Raw genomic sequence first — 16,180 nt, 5'->3', positions numbered from 1 at the left:
TCCCCCATAACAGTACAGTACTTACTGTTTTATCAAATAGTTTTTGATACACAGAGCCATAGGCGTAGGAAGCGGGGGGAACGGGGGGGCCAAGTCCCCCCCCCCCCCCCCCCCATATTGAAGAGAGTGTCACATTCATCCCCCCCAATAATTTCACCTCAGTTGCGAAGAATTTTAAAATCTTCCACTCGCATGCTTTTATTTTGAAGGCCCACAACAGCGCATTAGCAGAGCGCTTCCTCCCCGCTCCCCTCTGAACGGCTCAGAATAAAGGCAGCAGCAGACGGGGTCAGAGAAACTCAGTTTGAATAAGGTAAACGATCTGTCAGGAATTTTGCCATGAATATCGCTCGTTTATAACATCTTGTTGTCCGTTTATTTTCATATATAGAACTAAATCTTTTTGGTTAAGCTGTTTTAATTCTGGAATAGTTACATGTCCAAAATTTTACTGCTAACTTTGTTTAAAAGTTAGCTAGTCTAGTCACAATGATTTAGAATGAGACTGAAAAAGCAGCAAAATTAGCCTTTTTATTATTTAAAGTGAGCAACACCTGATCATACTTGACCACTAAACGTGTATTTATATATTATATTATATTATATTATATTATATTATATTATATTATATTATATTATATTATATTATATTATATTATATTATATTATATTATATAGATATTTAGGAGAACAGCAGTGCTAGAATGATGTTGAAGAAAGGTGAAGAAGCTCTGGTGGGGCCTTCATTTAGTGTAGTGAAATATGTATGAATTGTTTTTAATTTTCAAATAAGCTAAATTATTTTATTATGAGAGGAGCAGATCAGGCATAGGAGAGCCAGGTGGAGTTTCAGAGTGTGAAGATATAAAAATTATATTAATTAATTATATTAATTATATAAAAAATTATATTAATTACATGAGACAATAAGAAAAGCGCTTGAGGTGAGGTTTAAAAATAAATTAGTGAAAATTTTTGCTACAAAGTAAATAGAGTTGAGATATATAATAATGTATACATCTTATTATTATGAAGACCTATAAATTCTCATTCTGTATGATAAAAACACACTTTTTATATTTAGTTCACATTCTGATCCTGTAAATGACTGTAGTGTCTGTTGTAAATCCATGAATCCATGCAGGAACACCAGGTTGCAGAGAGTCAGAGACAGAAACACATCTGTAGATATTTTTAATTAAATGTTTGCAGCTAAAAATGACAGGAGAATAAAAACATTTAGGCTTTTTGCTTCAGTGTTTTTTATGGCTCATGTTTGGTAAGTTACTGAATGCAGGGCTGGAAAGTGACACTGAGTTAACAGTGAGGAGCTAAGGTGTCAGATGTGAAAAGTATCATTTTTATTTATTTTGTAGATCAAACTGATGTTGCATGATGTAGAGTTGTTCAAGAAGAACAAAACTTGTTTTTTAGATTTTATTTTTGTTGGTCAAACTGCTGCATTGAGTTTAAAACTGCAGAGTCCTATTTTATTATTTGTTTTTTACTTTGGTTTTAGAAAGAAGTAGAACCAGTTCAACTGCAAGTCAATTTATATCAGTGCATTTTGACCAATAATCAAATGTCTTTTGACCAATAAGATATATCAGAATCTGGTAGCCTGTCTGTGCTACCAGAGTATGTAGCTTGCTAGTTGTGAGGCAAATGCTAAAGTGAGTGTTCATCCTGGAATCCTAATTTTTGGATTGTAAATAGTGACGTGTTAGAATACTTGTTACTGACCCAAGGGTCAGATTAGAGTAACGCATTACTGATGTGATGATGGCATAATTGTTTGACATTTCTGCTCAAAATATTTACTGATCTGTCAGGTTTCCAATATGCGTCTCCCCCAATGACAGACTCTTTCTACGCCCTTGCCTAGAACATTCTAAAAGGCAATACCTATTCTTACTTAAATTAGGTTTGTATGCTTTACTCAAGTCTCACTAAATTGTTTATTCAACTCAAGTAATGTGAGCAATGTACATGTTTGGCCTGAGAAAAGTACAAGACTACATTATTTTGAGTAAACTGGATTTGACTATTTTTGTCACTGGAGTGAATGCTTCAGCTCAGCGGTGCGCATGTGCAGTAAAGTGTGGGAAGCTTCCATTGGAAAAAGCAGAGCTTCTTTAAAGGTGAGTTATTCGTCTTCAGTATATTTTCATGTGCCATGTATGCCTTTACTACTCGCATATATGGTTACAGGTTAATTTTTCTTTGAAAAGATGACGCATAAAAGTCTTTGCAGGCTAATATGCTAATGTTAGCATTGGCTCATGGTTCCAACATTAGCTAAAACTGCCACGCCTTTTACTTGAAAGCCTTTAATGTTTTTGTCCATTGTTGTGGAAAAAAACTTACCAAGCACTGTTCAGGTAAAATCACTCAATCAGGTTTATTTATGAATTATCCACAATACAGAGAGCTTGTAAGACAATCAATCATGAAGCAATTCTGGATGGAAAGCTCTGCCAGGCAGAGACAACACATGAGTATTTTACACCCATTAAAGTTAATTTTAAATTGACTTCTCTTATGTCTAGAAGAATGAATTTCTAAACTCTTAAACATCCTTAGGAGTCAAACAACTAAGAATGATCATAATTAAGCTACCCAATTTCATGTGTTTTCTAGAAAACCCAACAAAACAAAAAAATTACATTAGTGCAGTGAAGGTATAGATAAGTGTCCGTTCAAAACCCAACAAGAAAGCGCAGATTTTCCATCTGGAAAGTAGGTAAAGCATAGAAGCAGGAACACTGATCACCTGCTCAGGAGGATTTGTTACCTCCTGTCATAAAAGTATAAATCTTCACTCTCTGCTTCGGTCACTCGGCAGTGGACCAGCAATAGTTCTTTGAGTGGAGAGCCTTTCAGAAACATCTAAACTAGCTGTTGCTCTGGACATTGTCCTCTTTGGTGTCAAAAGTTGAAGTACTTGATACTTGGTAGAATGAAGTTTTGCTGCTCACTCTATTGCTCTGTTGTTTCAGATTTAAAGTGATCTAGATGGACATTACAGACAGGTCGTCCTTCCCAGTGGTTGATGTGGATTCATGTTGTTCCTTCCTTCTCGCCCCTCTCCCCCACTCGGTCTCGGTGTTGCTGCAGCCAAATCCTCCCCCGTCTCTCTCCTCTGGCTTCCTGTCAGTCCAACTGGTTCTGGTGTTGGATCTTTGGGTTGTCCAGATCATCCCTCAGGAAATGTCCATGTTGTCCACAGATGAAACAAGCGTCAACAGTTCAGAGTCGTCTTCTCTCACAGCTCTGAAGCATGTTTAGCTTTTCTTCCTCTACGCTGATACTGGACAGCAGACCAGCAGAGGTTGTTAAAGCTCAGTCTCACACAGTTTTCAGTCCAAATGCCCAACAGGAGACTGACAGTTGTCCCCTGGAGGTGATGGAGGTCTTTTTTGTCTTCTTGATCCTCCAGATCTTCTCGATCATTTTCATCGGCTGATTTTGTAGGAGGGACATCATCTGGTCCATGGGAGGACAGATGGGAAGAGTTGAGGTCAGAGGTCAGATGCTTGAAAAAGCAAATAGAAATCAATTAGGGTTTGTTTTGTCATTGTCCTTGTTGTTTTCTATACATATATATTTATTAATCTTATTTTAACCTTTTACGTGATCATACAGTTTTAGTCATTACATTAAATGTTTAGTCACTACATTATTTTTTCTTATGTGCACAACTATCAAACGTTTCCCAAATACAATGTGACCCCAACACTGAAATTGTGAGTTTCTGTAACAGTATATGTTGAGTAACTGAGGGACATAACATAAACATACAATATTTAGGCTCTCTTAACAAGCACCATGATGTGCAGAAGTGCTTACATCCCATAACTATTTCTAGCATATGCAATGCTGCAGCCACAAATTCCAAGATATTTTACAACAAAGATGATTACTTCAGATCAACACAAAGTGCTGCATAACTGTAAAGTGTAAGGAAAATAATTTGCAAACCTTCTACCTTTCTGATAACATTTTAAAACTTAGAAATCTGACTCGTTATCAAATTTCTGAGCCTCGTCAGAGAACTTAGGAACAGGAAATTTAACAAGGCAAGTGATATCAGATCTGAACCTGTCCGAACAATATCAGATGATACATAGGGTGCTCACAGAAAGGAACATTTTAAGTCTGCTTTTAAAGCAGGTGTTTCTGTTTTTTAATAGAATTCCTTTAACTCAAGAATTAAAGCCAGTTCTAGGAGTTTAAGATAAATGGTGTTTTTCTTTATCATTTCTGCCTTTGCAATGATTCAGCTTAAACATCTCTTTCTGTAAATATTTCTGTCTTTGTTCTGTAGCCTATACATGGTATCACAAAACATTAGGCAATATCAAGATCGAATAATGGTAATATTAGCCTAAATGCAGCCAGTGGCATGTGGACTATAACTAGCATGTTGTCTTACATTGACTTATTTTAGGAAAAAGCCTACTTTTAATGTGGGCAATAGTTACATTAGAAATGTTTGTGCTCTGCTTTTTGATTTTTACTTTTGCAAAAGTAAAAATCTGAAGTTCACTTCATGGCTCTTGGTTACCAGTAAACACACCGATCTCTTAGCAACAGATTAGCAACAAAAATTGTTATTGTTCAAAAAACATAGGATTTCTTCTGCTCTCTCTCAGACGTTTACTTTATGGAACTTTGTGGAACTTGGTTACCAGAAAACGCGATAATCTCTAAACAACAGATTAACGTAGCAACAAAAATTCTTATTGATAAAAAAATATGTTTCTCCCGCTCTTTTGAAATACCACTTATTTTACACTAACAAGAATTGTGCAGTTGGTGAATTTTGCAGAAGAGTTATAATTTTTTTTGTCATTAATGGCTAATATATTAAAGACACATTCAACACAAAAGTAAAAATCTCGATTCATACTTCGTGGCAGTTGGTTACCAGAAAAAACCCTGCTATCTCTTAAAACCAAATTAATAACAAGTAGTTTATAAAACAAAAGCTCTTTTGAAATAACGCTTACCTGATTAGATACAAGACATTTACCGTTGGCAAATTACACTAAAGTAAAAATCTGAAGTTCACTTCGTGGCACTCAGTTACCAGTAAACACACCGATCTCTTAGCAACAGATTAGCAACAAAAATTGTTATTGTTCAAAAAACATAGGATTTCTTCTGCTCTCTCTCAGACGTTTACTTTATGGAACTTTGTGGAACTTGGTTACCAGAAAACGCGATCATCTCTAAGCAACAGATTAACGTAGCAACAAAAATTCTTATTGATAAAAAAATATGTTTCTCCCGCTCTTTTGAAATACCACTTATTTTACACTAACAAGAATTGTGCAGTGGGTGAATTTTGCAGAAAAGTTTTATTTTTTGTTGTCATTAATGGCAAATATATCAAACACACATTCAACACAAAAGTAAAAATCTCGATTTAGACTTCGTGGCAGTTCGTTACCAGAAAAAACCCGCTTATCTCTTAAAACCAAATTAATAACAAGTAGTTTATAAAACAAAAGCTCTTTCGAAATAACGCTTACCTGATTAGATACAAGACATTTACCGTTGGCAAATTACACTAAAGTAAAAATCTGAAGTTCACTTCGTGGCACTCAGTTACCAGTAAACACACCGATCTCTTAGCAACAGATTAGCAACAAAAATTGTTATTGTTCAAAAAACATAGGATTTCTTCTGCTCTCTCTCAGACGTTTACTTTATGGAACTTTGTGGAACTTGGTTACCAGAAAACGCGATCATCTCTAAGCAACAGATTAACGTAGCAACAAAAATTCTTATTGATAAAAAAATGTTTCTCCCGCTCTTTTGAAATACCACTTATTTTACACTAACAAGAATTGTGCAGTTGGTGAATTTTGCAGAAGAGTTATAATTTTTTTTTGTCATTAATGGCTAATATATTAAAGACACATTCAACACAAAAGTAAAAATCTCGATTCATACTTCGTGGCAGTTGGTTACCAGAAAAAACCCTGCTATCTCTTAAAACCAAATTAATAACAAGTAGTTTATAAAACAAAAGCTCTTTTGAAATAACGCTTACCTGATTAGATACAAGATATTTACCGTTGGCAAATTACACTAAAGTAAAAATCTGAAGTTCACTTCGTGGCACTCAGTTACCAGTAAACACACCGATCTCTTAGCAACAGATTAGCAACAAAAATTGTTATTGTTCAAAAAACATAGGATTTCTTCTGCTCTCTCTCAGACGTTTACTTTATGGAACTTTGTGGAACTTGGTTACCAGAAAACGCGATAATCTCTAAACAACAGATTAACGTAGCAACAAAAATTCTTATTGATAAAAAAATATGTTTCTCCCGCTCTTTTGAAATACCACTTATTTTACACTAACAAGAATTGTGCAGTGGGTGAATTTTGCAGAAAAGTTTTATTTGTTGTTGTCATTAATGGCAAATATATCAAACACACATTCAACACAAAAGTAAAAATCTCGATTTAGACTTCGTGGCAGTTCGTTACCAGAAAAAACCCGCTTATCTCTTAAAACCAAATTAATAACAAGTAGTTTATAAAACAAAAGCTCTTTCGAAATAACGCTTACCTGATTAGATACAAGACATTTACCGTTGGCAAATTACACTAAAGTAAAAATCTGAAGTTCACTTCGTGGCACTCAGTTACCAGTAAACACACCGATCTCTTAGCAACAGATTAGCAACAAAAATTGTTATTGTTCAAAAAACATAGGATTTCTTCTGCTCTCTCTCAAATCTAAATCTCGATTTAGACTTCGTGGCAGTTCGTTACCAGAAAAATACCCCGCTTATCTCTTAAAACCAAATTAACAAGTTATATAGATTATAAAACATAAACTCTTTCGAAATAATGCTTACCTGATTAGATATAAGACATTTACAGTTGGCAAATTTTGCAAATGTAAAAATCTGAAGTTCACTTCGTGGCACTTGGTTACCAGTAAACATACTCATCTCTTAGCAACAAAAATGGTTATTGTTCAAAAAACATTACATTTGTTCTGCTCTTTTGAATTGGAGTGGAGCGACAAAGTGAGAAGGGTGGAAAAAAAGAGAGCAAGGAAAAGCCAAAAACTGGACATATTTTGTTCTCATCTTGGAGATGAAGCGGAGTTTTTTGTTGGCAGCGATTCAGACCCGCCAAAACTGCCAGCCCAGCCAGGGAGCCAGGATAGTTACAGGTAGCAACTCTAATGTTAATCACAATGTGTGAGTTAAATGATTAAAAACTGTACCAGCCCCAAGGTTTATAGTTAAGGTTTACATTGGAGTCGCCTGGGAGAGCGGCGCGCGAGATCCGCACCGAGTTGCAAAGATCCAGAGATGCACGAGGCGCTGCGACACGCTGCGCATGCGGCGGAGTCAGCTCGTGCCGCTGCGTGTCCGCTTCCACGCGCACAATGAACCGAGCTCCGTGCTCATGATAAATTAAAACAAATTCAATAATTTCCATTGGCATGATTTCTCACTTCTCTTTTTATTTCTCTTTCTTTCTACAAAAAAAACTGATAAAAGCTTTCAGGTTGGTGCTTTGGTCTCAGCTAAACCTTTTTTTTGAAGGAAAATTTTATTTACAAAGACTTCAAAATTCATTTTATTTGTTGTTTTGTTTATTTATTTTGGATATTTGAAATGTCTTCCAGTTGCGGTGTTAAATGTTCATTATAATTTTAAGTTTACTGATCTTTCAGATTGTGTTCTTGCATTATAATTTTCCCATTAACATTTATTACTTAAAAATGGTCTAAAAAAACAATAATATTGTTTATCAAAATTTGTTATTGTGACAGGTCTACACACATATGATTTATAGTCTAGTTAGTTTATTGCCATGGATGGCATAGTTACTTTGAAAGAGTAATTTGATCATTCAATGAAAAATTCATCCATCAGGTATAAAATGTGCATGTCTTTTCCCTCCATCGTTTACGTTTGTGTCGCTGGTGTTACATATGAAACCTATCTCCCCAAGGAAAAAGAAGAAAGCAACAATATGTGTTTTCTAAAAATAATCACAAATACTTAACTTGGATACGTAATTTTAATGTGATTATTGGATTGTAAATAGTAACACGTTAGATTACGCGTTACAAGGGGTCAGATTAGAGTAACAGCTGATGACACCATTGTTTGACATTTTTGCTCAAGCTATTTACGGATCTTTCAAGTTTCCGATATGTGTCTCTCCCCTCACCCCCAATGATAAACTTGTTCCTACACCCCTGCACAGAGCTAATATAGTTAGTATAAAATATAATTGTGACTTAAAATACAAAACTTGCAAAGATGAACCTCCTAAGTATCCCAATGCATTTGCAGAGTCTATGGGTTGCATGTTTTACAAAGCCAACAACAAAAAGTTCTGAACTCCTATAGCTTGTCGAAGAGGGATTTGTGAACGTTGTATCTCAAGGTGGTAGACGGGGCGTCTTTAAGAGCAGAACAGGCTGGAAGACTCTGCACAGCTAAATGACTAAACCTAGATATTGCAACAACCCTCAGGTGGATTTTCAATGTGTTAAAAGCCATTTCGTTTGCTGGGAAATACTTTAAGAGCTTATGAAGAAAAGCAGCTCTGAATCGGGGCCTCATTTTGTTATTTTCTTTTACAAGATTAGATTCTCCCAAGGTGAGAGGGCCACTCCATAGATTTAGGATAGTGAAACATTAACAATATAAAATTAGACATTATGGGAAAAAGGAAAATGTTTTACTGTAAAAAAGATATGAAATTGGAGAGCAGAGAGCAAATATTTAATTATACACTAAAAACAAAGTCACATTCAAGGAGGTCTTCTGATGCAAAAATGTTTGATAGGGCATTTATTTAATCTCTCATAAGTCTTTGAAGAACTACAGCGTTACAAATTCTCGGTTGACTGGATGTGCTTGTATATCAACGTGTAGTGGCCATCTGCTGTGCAAAGTTAACTGCCCGAGTTCGAGTCCCGCTCCATACCGCTAATACAGCATTATGAGGTGTTAAACAAAACTTTTTTCGAGACAGGAGAAATTAGAGTTTTATAATCCTAGAAAAAGCGCCTAATGTACTCTTAATTTAAATTAATCAATCAACTGTTTCGGCGAAAGAAGTGTTTTTGGGTGTCAAATGTGAACCGCCACAAACTAATCTCCTAAACGAATTAAAGTATAAAATAATTTGCTCATTTGTAATTATTTAATGTAAGAATACAGTAACTGATAGGATGGCTTTATTTGGATGCTTATTGACAAGCCACGAAGTAAAATGCTTGCTCATGTTAACTATTTGATTTTTCATGTTTCCTTCTCTTAATTGGCTGCTTGAATATTACTATTTCTTGAGGCATAATCAGTGAGAATGCATTACCGCATTCTCACTTATTGAGATCCTGCTCAGATTTTTCCGTCGTTAACTACTTCTACTAACTTCAACTAATTGTGCTAATTCATATATCAAAATGTTCTGCTTCTTCTGGAGATTTGTGCTATGTCTTTTCCTAAAATTCACTATTGTACTTTTTGAAATAATTGCCTTTTTGTGCAAATTTTTTGCGCCATTGAAATACATGGTGGAATTCTGTAACTGTAGTCAGTTACTAGAGTGTACACTCTAGTAACTGCCTTTTTTTTTTTACTTTTTATGCTTTTTGACAAACAAAATGATGCTGTTCATGCATATTTCACTGTAGAGAAATAATTTTGTGCATTAAATTGTAGCCACATAAGTTTACTTTAAAGAACTATTACTATCATTGCTACAAGTCTTACTGTTTTCTGTCAAATTCTTCTGGAGTATAGTCATGTAACACTTTCTCCTATTCTTCAATGCATTTTTCTCTTGTGCTATGTTTGTATCTGTTTCTCAGCATTCTGCTTGTCAACGTTTCTGTATGGGCCTTGGATGGACAGACGGCTCGTCGGTCGGTCGGTCCATTTCATTTCTGCTTGTGTTTCTGATTTCTTTATGCTCCTTCCACTTTCTAGCATTTTTTGCACTTTCTTTCCTACTTCTTATGCTTTGTTCAGATCTTTTTTTTTTTTTTTACTAATTTCTGTTTCTTCTAATTTATATTTTTTACTTTTCACCTCTTTAAATTATTTCAGGTTTCATATAATTATTTTACATTATATTACTAGATTCCTTGACAGTGTTCAACTCTCTGCATGTTTAGTTATATATGATATTTGCTCTAAAAACTAGACAAAAATACATTAATTCATGAAGCGTAAATTGTACATTGGACATAGACATTATTATACACTTAAAGATGATTTCGATTTTATTGAATTGTAACCTGGGGATTTCCTCAGCTATGCACCACGTATCTGAGAAGAGACATGGAGGAAATTAGGAGTTGAAAACTTCACACACCTGCTCCTTCATTTAGCAATCAGTAGTCCTATAAATTTGAACCTCAATGACAGGGCAACAGACTCCTTTCACAGATTCCTTCCAAACATTAAATATATATTTAGTCATGTGGAAACCAATTTTGATATGGGCAAAAAGAAAAAAAATAATTGCTCTTCGGTTCCCCCTGGTGGCCATGGTCGGTAAAGTTACCCTGTGATTTGAGCTGCTGTTCAATGCACATTAAAACCTCAAAAAAGCACAGGTGGAAGTAAAGCAAGCAAACCAATGTCACAAAAGAGAACTTATTCTTGAGGTAGAGAGAAAAAGAGGAAGAATAGAAAAAAGCTAAGATAAAGGTATGTTTGCAAGTCTCTTTGTGGAAGAGACAAGACGATTAGCTAAGACAAAATTAGCTTGATGGCAACCTAGAACGTTGCCATTCAAAAGCTAAACATTTATGCCAGCATCCTTGTATTTGTGTGAAACTGGATTTGAGTTGATTCTCGAGGTTGGCCCTGTATATTTCCGAGTTGTTGTTTTTTTTGGCTTCATAATGTTTGATAACAAAAATTAAAACTTCTCAATGGATTGACATTGTCTAGCAAAATGTTTTTACTTCAGGCTACAATAGAATGTTCAGTTCCAATGGCATCAATGACATCAGCATTGATGTCATAACTCTATGATATCATAAGGGAATCTCTGTCTTGAATGTAGCTCACAGACAGTATTTTCTCTGACCTGTTCCACAGTTATATCGCGGCAGATCCCTCTTCAGAGCACATACGAAGTTTATCGGATTCCAGATATTACACGCCTTTCAAAGAAGCGAGAATTTACCACCGTTTAAATATGAAGGAACAACAGATTGTTTGTCAACATGAAGCTTTTCCAGCTGAGCTTTCATGGGTCGACATAATGGATCTCAACATCCAAGTCGACTACGACGCGATCATTTTCCCTTTAGAAGATGACAGCGATTCTTTTGAATCTGTTGATTCATCTTCCATTAAGTCGGAAGATGAATCGACAGACATCCAGGGGGAATCAAGTCCTTCAGGTGACTTGAAGAATCCAAGGTCATTGGAGGTCAAGCAGGAAATGACTCCATCTGCTGACTTAAAGATCATCCCCTTAGAAGAAGAGACAAGCCAACACGTTAGAGATCTGACAAAGCAGGTAGACGATCTTAAAACCGAACTGCAGAATAAGATCTTCGAACTCCATGAAGAAAGAGATCGAAGTACTGCATACCAGGCTGAAGTCACATCACAGCAGGAGGAGATTCAAAAGCTGCAAAATATGTTGGAAAAAGAACGTCACTTGCAAGCTAAACGTGAACAGGCTGCTTGCTCTTCCAAAGTTTCAACCGACAAGACCATTCTTCGACAGCTGGAGCACTTCAAGTGGGAGGCTGAAAAATATGCCTCCCGCTATAAAGGTCAGATTGAAGTAATGGTCGAAGAATATAGATTGAGACTTAAATATGAGGAGCAGCTCAAAAGTTACGCTGAGCAAGCTTCCAAGTTCAAAGAGCAGGAGGAAATGGTGAAATCTTTGCAGGGTCAGGTTGCGGAACTGAAGCTGAAGTTGAAAGGTACTCTAGAAAACAACCATCCTAGAGTTTCCACCCAACCAGAGGTCCCCCTGCAAACAGAAGGCTCCCTACCAACAGAGGAGAACAAGGAAAGACAGACCTTCAATCAACCAGGGACGTCTGAGGAAAGACAGACCTTCAATCAGCAAAGGAGGTCTGAAGAAAGACAGACCTCAAATCAACCAGGGAGGTCTAAAGAAAGACAGACCATCAATCAACCAGGGAGGTCCGAGGAAAGATGGACCTCCAATCAACCAGGGAGGTCCGAGGAAAGACAGACCTCCAATCAACCAGGGAGGTCTGAAGAAAGACGGACCTCATATCAACCAGGGAGGTCCGAGGAAAGATGGACCTCCAATCAGCCAGGGAGGTCCGAGGAAAGATGGACCTCCAATCAATCAGGGAGGTCCGAGGAAAGATGGACCTCCAATCAATCAGGGAGGTCCGAGGAAAGATGGACCTCCAATCAATCAGGGAGGTCCGAGGAAAGATGGACCTCCAACCAATCAGGGAGGTCCGAGGAAAGATGGACCTCAAATCAATCAGGGGGGTCCGAGGAAAGATGGACCTCCAATCAATCAGGGAGGTCTGAAGAAAGACGGACCTCATATCAACCAGGGAGGTCCGAGGAAAGATGGACCTCCAATCAGCCAGGGAGGTCCGAGGAAAGATGGACCTCCAATCAGCCAGGGAGGTCCGAGGAAAGATGGACCTCCAATCAATCAGGGAGGTCCGAGGAAAGATGGACCTCCAATCAATCAGGGAGGTCCGAGGAAAGATGGACCTCCAATCAATCAGGGAGGTCCGAGGAAAGATGGACCTCCAACCAATCAGGGAGGTCCGAGGAAAGATGGACCTCAAATCAATCAGGGGGGTCCGAGGAAAGACGGACCTCCAATCAACCAGGGAGGTCCGAGGAAAGATGGACCTCCAATCAATCAGGGAGGTCCGAGGAAAGATGGACCTCCAATCAATCAGGGAGGTCCGAGGAAAGATGGACCTCCAACCAATCAGGGAGGTCCGAGGAAAGATGGACCTCAAATCAATCAGGGGGGTCCGAGGAAAGACGGACCTCCAATCAACCAGGGAGGTCCGAGGAAAGACGGACCTCCAATCAACCAGGGAGGTCCGAGGAAAGATGGACCTCCAATCAATCAGGGAGGTCTGAAGAAAGACAGACATCCATGCAACCAACCTCCACTGGTTGCATGGGGGGCCTTCATGCTGACATTCGCATGAAGAAAAAGCTATGCCCAGCTACCCCTTTACACCGACCCAGACCCAGGTGGAACTAACCACCTGAGTGTTAGCAAACCCAGGTTTTGCCAACACTGGGCATTATGGAAATTCAACGCTTCACACAAATTTAGGAAATCAAAACAGACACAATCAAAACAGTGTGTGTGCAAGGATAAGTGTGTTAGACTTAACACATATAAGTGGATGGATGAATATTTGTTAAGTGTCTGACAATAAAATATGAAACAGAGAATCTGTGAAAATTCCTCTGTCTTTGCTTCTGTCCAGAAACAACCAATCAGAACCAAAAGTTTGTCCTTTGGTTCTGATTGGTTTCTAATGCGTTGAATGGGTCTCAGCACATTCAACGCATTAGTCTGCTGGTATGCTGCAGCTATGCAATTGCCAGAAAAACAACCTAACATTATATAATTATTTATAGAATGATTTAGAAAACAAAATTCTATACACCTTTATCAAAACTATTTCGACCTATATTAGAACTTTGCATTCATTTTCCTTCATTTTAGTAGCTGTGACCCTAACCCCTACATTTACCCTAACATTTTCCCTAACCCCACCCAATACTAGTCTATTCCTAACCCTAACATTAACTAAAATTTAATTGGCATCTTACCTCTAAACATTATCCCTGAACCAAAAGAATGAATCCATCATATTAGGACCGCGCCTTGGTCCTAATATGATGGAACTAATATGACACTGTACATATAATGGTTCGTTCACACCAAACGCGTTTTGACCATCAGGCGCATCTGGTTTACTTTCAAAGACTATGTGGAGGCGCATCGAGGGCCTTTGCGGCACGTTGCAAGCGACTAGCGTGGCGTTGGATGCTTCACATAGACTTTGAATGTAAACCAGACTCGCCTGATGCTCAAACGTGTTTGTGTGAATGCACCATTAGAATGTTCAGTTCCTATGGTAACAATAACATCAGCAGTGAAGTGATGACATCACTCTTTCATACATCAAATGTAGCACACAGTTTTTATCAGACCTGTTCCTGTTTCAGACTTATAAGTTATGAAACTTCTCCAGGAGCTGTTAAAATTATTTGAAGGCACAGAATCAGCCCAGTACAGGTTCACATTCTCATGTGAGAGAGACTCACCTGGTATAAAGTTAATTTTTCATATTTTTCGTTTGTTAACTACTAGGGGTTGAACGACTACATATTTTTTAAGGTCGACTACATCATGATAATAGTCGAGTCGATGTCGACTAGTCGCAATGACGTCATAGTGACGTAAGCGCAAAAAACCTTCACAACTACTTGGAGGCTTTATCAGCTATTTTCACGGCAAATATTGACATGCCCCCTCCCCTTCTCCCGCTTTTACTAAGTCTATTATGCAGAATTAAAAGAGCAATAAACAGATCATTCTTTGTGAGCAGCAGAGAAAATTTTGTTGCACAAAGTCGGGTCTGACTTTTTTCCGTTTTTCCAAACACCGGCTCATACTGATGATCTCTGGATAGTTACTCGTATAGGAGTCAAATTATCACACTGACCACAATGGTGCTTTTGGAACATCACAAACCAAACGTATTATGAACGGATTCCGTTTGGTTACAGTTGAATTCAATGAAGCTTCCTGCTGCTTTTCCGCCCGATGCGCAGCAGGAGGCTCTGCTGACTCAGCAGCGTCTCTCTGAACCGACATGCAGACTGCGGCCGAGATCGCCTCTATCAGACCCTCCGGATGAAGTTTGGACTTAGTTTCCAGATGTAGTCAAACCATATTTTTATAAGAGCGTAAAGCTGCCAGGTTAAAAACTTCAATACGGACCGGTGACGCTGATCAGTTGGGGGGATAAAAAAAGCCTGACATCATGACGCGTTGTCGCGCATTACTCCAGTAGTTTTTTTTTTTTTTTTTTTTCGGCACTAGTTTATTTGACAGCAATCTGACTGTAAGGGGGCAGAGAGAGCGAAGCGGGGGGAGAGAGACCTGGGCCCAGCGAATGGAGGACCGGAGTCTGACTCCTGACTACTGCGGGCTAAAGTCTCTATATGCGGGGCGCCGCGCTAACCACCGCGCCGTGCAAATCCCCTATTGCGGGAGCCTATGCTGTAATTTACAGTTTGTCTTTGTTAAATTATTTACATTTTTATACAATTTGAGTTTTCCGAACTCACCTAGTCCACCTTCTTCCATTTCCTTGGAAAAATCTGTTTTGTCATCTGATTGCGACTAGTCGTCTGGCCCAGAAAAAAAGTCATTGCAGAGAAAAGAATCGACTAGTCGACTAATCGGTGCAACCCCTATGAACTACGTTTGCTATCTTTCACTAATTGTGCTAATTCATATATCAAATCGTTCTGCTTCTTGTGAAGATTTCTATGACTTTTGGTAAACTTAACTATTGCACTTTTGTGCAAATTTTTGCCCTGTTGAAATACATGGAATACATGTCACACCTTCTCCTTTCTTTCAATGTATTTTTCTCTTGTGTTCTGTTTGTATCTGTATGTTTGCATTCTGCTTGTCTACCTTTCTGTATATGCCTTCTGCTTCTACTGGTTTTACTGTCTGCAAAGGTCTTCTGCAAACTAATCAATTTTAACAATTCAAATATCAAAATGTTCTGCTTCTTTTGCTCCTTTATGCTATTTGTTTTGCTATGTTTCACTTCAAATATTTGATTTTTAACTAATTCCTGCTTCTTCTAATTTATGCTTTTTGCTATGTTTTACTTTTTCAACTCTTTTAACTCTTAAAAATAAGACTTTACAGCTGTTGTTATTACAGGTTTTACTGTTTTCTGTCAAACTCTTCTGGAGTACAGACATGTCACACATTCTATTCCTTCAATGTATTTCTTTGCTGTGCTCGGTTTCTGTTTGTCTGTCAGCATTCTGCTTATCTTCCTTTCCGTGTATGCCTTCTGCTTTACTGGTTTTACTGTCTACAAAGGTTGTTTGCAAACTTTAATCAATTTTACCTATTCATATATCAAAAT

At 37.7% G+C, this 16,180-nt stretch overlaps 1 long non-coding RNA gene across 2 annotated transcripts; it reads right to left on the bottom strand.

The window, feature by feature from the left end:
* Positions 1 to 2,518: 2,518 nt before the first annotated feature.
* LOC145551979 (uncharacterized) lies at positions 2,519 to 7,224 on the bottom strand. Of its 2 annotated transcripts, none has more exons than XR_014087884.1 (2): positions 6,879 to 7,224; positions 2,519 to 3,486 (listed from the first exon to the last, which is right to left on the bottom strand). It is a non-coding gene; the product is annotated as an uncharacterized LOC145551979 (long non-coding RNA). The 2 variants fall into 2 exon arrangements; XR_014087885.1 differs by lacking the exon at positions 6,879 to 7,224 and adding an exon at positions 5,013 to 5,548.
* Positions 7,225 to 16,180: the final 8,956 nt, after the last annotated feature.

The sequence above is a fragment of the Poecilia reticulata genome, chromosome 6 (genome assembly GCF_904066995.2).
Source record: "Poecilia reticulata chromosome 6, P_reticulata-male-v2, whole genome shotgun sequence".
NCBI classification, from domain to species: domain Eukaryota; kingdom Metazoa; phylum Chordata; class Actinopteri; order Cyprinodontiformes; family Poeciliidae; genus Poecilia; species Poecilia reticulata.
This window is presented reverse-complemented; position numbering and strand designations above follow the sequence as displayed.